Source organism: Heptranchias perlo, chromosome 1 (assembly GCF_035084215.1).
Source record: "Heptranchias perlo isolate sHepPer1 chromosome 1, sHepPer1.hap1, whole genome shotgun sequence".
Lineage (NCBI taxonomy): Eukaryota > Metazoa > Chordata > Chondrichthyes > Hexanchiformes > Hexanchidae > Heptranchias > Heptranchias perlo.
The window spans coordinates 116464672-116470671 of record NC_090325.1 but is presented as its reverse complement, the minus strand read 5'-3'; the positions used below and the strand labels follow the sequence as shown (position 1 = coordinate 116470671).

General features: G+C 41.7%; 1 protein-coding gene across 5 annotated transcripts in view; it reads left to right on the top strand.

Annotated features, from left to right (window-relative positions):
* The first annotated feature begins 792 nt into the window (after positions 1 to 792).
* The window catches only part of ptpn13 (protein tyrosine phosphatase non-receptor type 13), a 265922-nt gene continuing 260714 nt past the window's right edge, over positions 793 to 6000 (top strand). For all 5 annotated transcript variants that reach the window (XM_067990460.1, XM_067990453.1, XM_067990445.1 and 2 more), the window contains exon 1: positions 793 to 1088. The gene's annotated coding sequence lies outside the window, so the exon portion shown is untranslated. The remainder of the gene's footprint in view (positions 1089 to 6000) is intronic.

The following is a 6000-nucleotide window of genomic DNA, read 5'->3' as shown; positions in this document are numbered from 1 at the left end:
GCCCATCGTGTCCGTGCCGGCCGAAAAAGAGCTATCCAGTCTAATCCAACTTTCCAGCTCTTGGTCCGTAGCCATGTAGGCTATGGCACTTCAAGTGCATATCCAAGTACTTTTTAAATTCGATGAGGGTTACTGCCTCTATCACCCTTTCAGGCAGTGAGTTCCAGACCCTCACCACCCTCTGGGTGAAAACATTTCTCCTCAACTCCCCTCTAATCCTTCTACCAATAACTTTAAATCTATGCTCCCTGTTTATTGACCTCTCTGTTAAGGGAAATAGGTCCTTCCAGTCCACTCTATCTAGACCCCTCATAATTTTATACCTCAGCCTCACATGAGGGAGAAAGGAATAGAAGGGTATGATGAAGTAGGGAGGAGGTTCGCAAGGAGCATAAATGCAGGCATAGACCAGTTGGGCGGAATGGCCTGTTTCTGTGCTGTAGTTTCGATGTAACGCGATATGTTACTTGTTTGGAGTGGCAATCACTCTTTGCTTTTAAAATGCGACCTAGCATTGTGAAAGATAAAATACACCGACCTTACGTTTAAACGGTTTGTAACCTGGGTCACTGCGGAAAAAATACGTGTCCTGACATGACTTCTTTCAGGACTGACAGATCTGCCTCATGCATCACCTCATGCGGACGGCACAACTGCCTCGAAACAGAGTGAAGAAAAAGGACTCCATCTCCCAGGCTGCATCAACAACAGCGCGCTGGGTCGTGCAGAGTGATGTGCATGCGCCGTGAGATGCGAAAGTCTGAACGACACTACGTTCGATACAATCGGATAGCAGCAACAGATCGCAGGCACACGGCGCTGATACACTGTGTCAAGGCTGGAGCAGCGATACCGTGCAAAAGAGAGAAAAAATACACATAATTACCAATAGAAATGTCCGAGTTGCTGCAGAAGCTGTCGGGATCCCTGCAGTGAGAAGCCCTAACCTGTTGTGAAATGTTCATCTCCTCCCAGACGAGTCATTGCGGAGATGCGGCTGCTGTAAGGAGCACGGCTGCGAGGGCTCCACTGCGCGCCTTGACCGCTGTGCCGCGAGAGCGCCGTGTTTTATCTTTTTGTCACCGCCGGTAGGTTGCAAGAATTTAAATAGATTGCTTCGAGCTGAAGGAGTTTGAACTGAACCCGGGGAGGCGGTGAGATTCAGTCGACTAACGAACGAGTATACGGTAGGATGCACATTGCCAGTGTGGTAGCAGTAGAAGAACTTGTCTTGGTGATTTGTAAAAGGGGGGGGGGGGGGAGTGCAACAAGAGGGGAAATAGGTTAAATCAGTCTTTGTTTTCTCTCAAACTCCTATTAAAACATATCAGGTCGGATTTTAATTTGCAATATAGTGATAGAAATCGGATACTCCTTATTGTATTCAATGTGGAATCGACGTTTTGTTTTCTCACACATTATTGCTAAGTTGTTTTTTGCGTTTTCAGAATTTGGGTTTTGGTAAACAAACATCATTTGACAGAAAAGCGTATAGTTAATGGCATGGTCTTAATGCTTTATGGGGGAAGAGGAATGATTTTATGAACGGTGGGAACTTCAGATCACTTTAAAATTGTGACTTCACTGTGTAAGACGCAATGTTACCTTTGATCGTATTGCTGCACCCGCCGTTGTGTGAAGTTAGTTATATCAGTTGTTTTCTTGAAAAATAAACTGGTTTTGTACTCTCCTGCATGCTTGCTACAAAACATGGGCGGAGATTAGTTGAGATCATCTCGGTAAAGTTCAGAATCGAAAGAGATTAGTGGTTTTCAAATGTTCCAATGCACTTCTTTGTGTTTCGGATGAAGGATTTGGGGGGTGGGGGGAGGAGAAGGCACCTTGTCAGAAACCTTTTTGCTATGTATGATTTTACAAAAGCACGTTCATATACTGCTGTGGTGGTCACGAGTCGTGCATTTTAAATCTAGCAGTCAGAAAACCACTGGATTTGATTTTTAAGGTTGTAATCCGGGTGGCCAGGCAGTGCCACGCTCTATGAACCATTATCCCCATAGCAACGATGCAATTAGCACAATGAGGCAGGAGCAGTCAAACAGTAGGCCTAATGATGAGTCTGCACATGCCAGATTTTTAGAAAAACAGTGATTTACATAGTTCCACTGAAGAGGGCCAATCGGTTTGTCACACACCACTTTGTACTCGGTTATTACAAGTACTGTAAAATCATTATATTTGGCTACATCAAATGAAGTCCAATATTTAAACTTATTTCATTGATTAACTAGTTATCCCAATGCCATTTCTTTCCATTTAATAGATTGTTTGCTTCTCTAGCCTAGTAGTTCATACAAATGAAAATTTAGTGTTTTTCCTTACAATAAGCAAACGTTATTTGTTTTTTCCAGGAAGGGAGGAGGCGAATCAAGACATTTTTCTTGTTTCATAGGTACAGTGATGTGTAGCATTTCAATTTGACAGTACAGTTTCTTAAAATCTTGATTTTGATGGAATTTTTAATAATTTGTAGATCTTTGTTTTATACACACTGAACCCAACATATTTTCCCCAATGTCCAACCTCTGATTTAAACTATCATTACAGACATGGTAATGAACTATTGGATTTGACCTGTACTCTCTTCTGTCTATGAAATGTAAACAATTTTACAACACCCAAGTTATAGTCCAACAATTTTATTTTAAATTCACAAGCTTTCGGAGGCTTCCTCCTTCGTCAGGTGCACATCGTTCACCTGACGAAGGAGGAAGCCTCCGAAAGCTTGTGAATTTAAAATAAAATTGCTGGACTATAACTTGGTGTTGTAAAATTGTTTACAATTGTCAACCCCAGTCCATCACCGGCATCTCCACATCATGTCTATGAAATGGGGTGAGGTTCGCCCTATAGCTGGGTGGGGATGCACAGTTGTGCTAGAAAATGGCTAAAAATGGTTCACTTTAAAAGGAAAATAATCTCATTATAGATGAAAGTGTATAATAAGACTAGAATTAAAGTTGTGTTGAAGTCACAACTTTCTAAACATAATGACATCAAACTAGATGCCCTGGGGCTGAATTTGTACTGTATATGCATTTAAATTTGTCCTTCAAACATTTTTCTACTGCAGATCATGAATGAAATTGTAACGCAGATGCACAGCTAGAATAATTCCATTTATTGACTGGACAGTTGATGTATTAGATGGAGAATTTAATCTGAACAACATTTATTTAGCATGCTGTCAACATGTACTGTACAGACACTGAACTTGGAAACTGCAATGTTTTTATGATGTATCAAGATTTTCAGTAATAGTTGGAGTATTTGGTTACAGTACTAAAATAATCTGCTGGCAAGGTCCTAGGTAAAGTATTTGATCTTGACTGCTTCACTGAATTTGTCTCAACATTTTTTCTATGAATTTGAAAGTATCAATTGAAGTGCACTTGTCATAAATCAACTGGTTTATAAAGGGAGTTACAGAAAGTTGGGCAAAGTTGGCTACCACTGACGGTGGGGGTGTGTGGGGAGATTAGAGTTGGAGGGCTAATGGGCACCAGCTGAGTCATAGGGCTTGAAGAGGTTACAGAGGTAGTTGGGCGAGGCATCAAGAGATTTGTAAATGAAATTGAGGATTTTGAATTTAGTGCATTAGGAAGCTAATAGTAGTTGGTGAGGATGGGGGAGATAGGCAAATGGGACTTGGTGTGGGACAAGATGCGGCCAGCGGAGTTTTGAAGGAGGTGGAATTTCTATTGGCTGGAGCTCGGCAGGCCTAAAAGAAGGTGTTGGAAAAGTTGAGTCTGGTGGGATTGTACTGCCATTTAGAATCATAGGATCATAGAAAGGTTACAGCATGGAAGGAGGCCATTCAGCCCATCGAGTCTGCCGGCTCTATGCAAGAGCAATCCAGCTAGTCCCATGCCCCGTCCTATCCCCGTAGCCCTGCAATTTTTTTTTCTTTCAAGTACTTATCCAGTTCCCTTTTTGAAGGCCATGATTGAATCTGTCTCCACCACCCCCTCGGGCAGTGTGTTCCAGATCCTAACCATTCGCGGTGTAAAAAAGTTTTTCCTCATGTCACCTTTTGCCAATCACCTTAAACCTGTATTCTTTGGTCCCTGGCCAATGGGAACAGTTTCCCTCTATCTACACTGTCTAGACCCTTCATGATTTTGAACAGTTCTATCAAATCTCCTCGCAACCATCTCTGTTCCAAGGAAAACAACCCCAGCTTCTCCAGTCTGTCCACGTAACTAAAGTCCCTCAACTCTGGAATCGTTCTAGTAAATCTCTTCTGCACCCTTTCTAAGGCCTTCACATCTTTCCTGAAGTGTGGTGCCCAGACCTGGACACAATACTCCAGTTGTGGCCGAACCAGTGTTTTATAAAGATTCATCATGACTTCCATACTTTTGTAATCTATGCCTTGATTTATAAAGCCCAGGATCCCGTAAACTTTTTTAATCATTTTCTCAACCTGTCCTGCTACCTTCAATGATTTGTGTTCATATATCCCCAGATCTCTCTGTGCCTGAACCCCTTTTAGAGTTGTGCCCTCTAGTTTATATTGCCTCTCCTCGTTCTTGCTACCAAAATGTATCACTTCGCATTTTTCTGCATTAAATTTCATATGCCACCTGTCTGCCCATGTCACCAGTCTGTCTATATCCTCTTGAAGTCTATCTTTATCCTCCTCACTGTTTAATACCCTTCCAGGTTTTGCGTCATCTGCAAATTTGGAAATTGTGCCCTGAACATCCAAGTCCAAGTCATTAATATATATCAAGAAAAGCAGTGGTCCCAGCACCGACCCCTGGGGAATACCACTGTACACCTCCCTCCAGTCCGAAAAACAACCGTTCACCGCTACTCTCTGTTTCCTGTCCCTTAGCCAATTCAGTATCCATGTTGCTACTGCCCCCTTTATTCCATGGGCCGCAATCTTGATTTGGCAGGCTGCAGAGAAAAAAATGAACCTTATTTGTGAACTCTGGGGCAGTTTAAACAAAAGCTTCGTATTGGAATCCATCCTCTACAACGTTGCAGAAATATGTCTGGGTGCTCAGTCCCATGACTAGAGATGCTTAAGCTGAACATTCATCTTTAGAAATGTGCGAGCTATTGCAGCAGTTAAGCTCCATATTTCTCCTGCCTGTGGAGTTATTTTCCAGTATTCTCATCTGGGATTTTGCCACTTACATGCAGAAGTTCAAAGGCAGAGTAACCTTCATCTACCAAATTGTTGGAGCTTTTGTTAGGTCATGGGGAGAAGTGAGCTCTTGGGGCTTGTCCTTCAGCACTCCAAGACACGTTCTCCAGGCCTATCTACGCTTTTAGCAGCCACTAGGATCACTCTCTGTGAGATGCCTATTCTTCGTCACATATACATCGTGACGTGATTTAGTTTGATAGTTGACTGCAGATCAGAATATTACCCTGTTGGCAGGTTGGAATATTTCCCAATATCGGGCAAAATGTTGAATAACATATATTTATGCACTAGTTTTTGTGAAGATTTAATAGTGTGGGAAGCTAAATGCACTAAATGGTATATGAAAACCGATGAGATCTGAACTTTTGCTTTTGACCCTTCTCAAAAATAATTATAAATCTAGATGTAAGCTGACCTCCAATGCTGTGCCCCTGTGTGCTTATGTTAACTAACAGTTTCCACTATATTTAATTGTGCATATAGCATTTTTTTAAAGTTTAATTTTCTAATCAGGATTCCTTTAACCAATTCAGCTAACAGTTCTATTATTTTTAACTACACTGTAACACTTTTTATAATGTGGAGATGCCGGTGATGGACTGGGGTTGACAAATGTAAAGAATCTTACAACACCAGATTATAGTCCAACAATTTTATTTGAAAATCACAAGCTTTCGGAGGCTTTCTCCTTCGTCAGGTGAATGTGGGAATCCTTGAACGTTTTGCATTTATATTCAGAGAACAATACCTGGTGATTACAGATAATCTTTCCAACTGCCCGTTGTCAAGGCAATCAAAGTGTTCAGACAGAGAGGTGTTAC